The following is a 915-nucleotide window of genomic DNA, read 5'->3' on the forward strand; positions in this document are numbered from 1 at the left end:
GGCGCCCGCAGACCCCGCCCCAGCGCCCGGCGCGGCCTCTCTCCGGCCGGGGGGCGCCTCCGCCCCCGCCCCCTGCCCGCCCCGGCGCTGCCGGGCCCTTCGCCTGCCCCTCCGCCGCCGCACGGCCCCGGCCCCGGCCCGACCCTCGAGGTCCCACAGGCCGGGGGGCGCGTTCCCCCCGCGGGGAACGGGGCAACTCCCACAGAGGGTCCTGCAGCGCCGGGGCATCGAGCCGAAGTGAGGGGCAGAGGAGAGGAGAGGGAGGGGAGCGGTGACAGCGCTGCCGTGGCTGAGCGAGATGCTGCGGGGTGCGGGAGGGTGGTTTGCGGCGCTCGGCTCGGCTGGGGCGCGCCTCGGACCGCAGTCGGGGTGAATAGATGCGCCCCTGGGGCGCCCTGGCCGCGCTGTTGGCAGGACGGGGAGGCTGCAGCAGCTCCTGCAGCACGGAGCAGCTCTGCCCTGTGCCAGCGGCGCCATGTGCAGCCACGACGCTAATCCCAAAGATCTGCGCGTGTGTGTTAAGCAATATTTACGTCGCACCCTTTATCCCAGCTATTACTTGACTGAGGAGAGCTCCTCACATGCAACCTGTAGGGAATAAATTTGCCGTCATCATGGTTTAAGGGCATGGCTTTTTTAACTACCAGTGAGAGTAATTGGGGAAAATTTTCTGGCGCTCATCCCCTTCTTTGGGACCTCTCTGTGTACATCTCTAAGGACCTCTGGGGATGAACAGTGACTTTCAAGTTTGTTAGACAAGTGCCAGGGGAGAGGGGAAACTTGTAGGTACTTTGTATATGAGTTTGGAAACAGCTCAGCAGCACAGGAATACTAAATACCCTACAAAATGCTTCACAAGTTTAAAGCAGTTATATAGGCAAAATACCACTTTTTCCTCCTTTGTGCATCAATGTG

This window comes from Pithys albifrons, chromosome 3, assembly GCF_047495875.1.
Source record: "Pithys albifrons albifrons isolate INPA30051 chromosome 3, PitAlb_v1, whole genome shotgun sequence".
Lineage (NCBI taxonomy): Eukaryota > Metazoa > Chordata > Aves > Passeriformes > Thamnophilidae > Pithys > Pithys albifrons.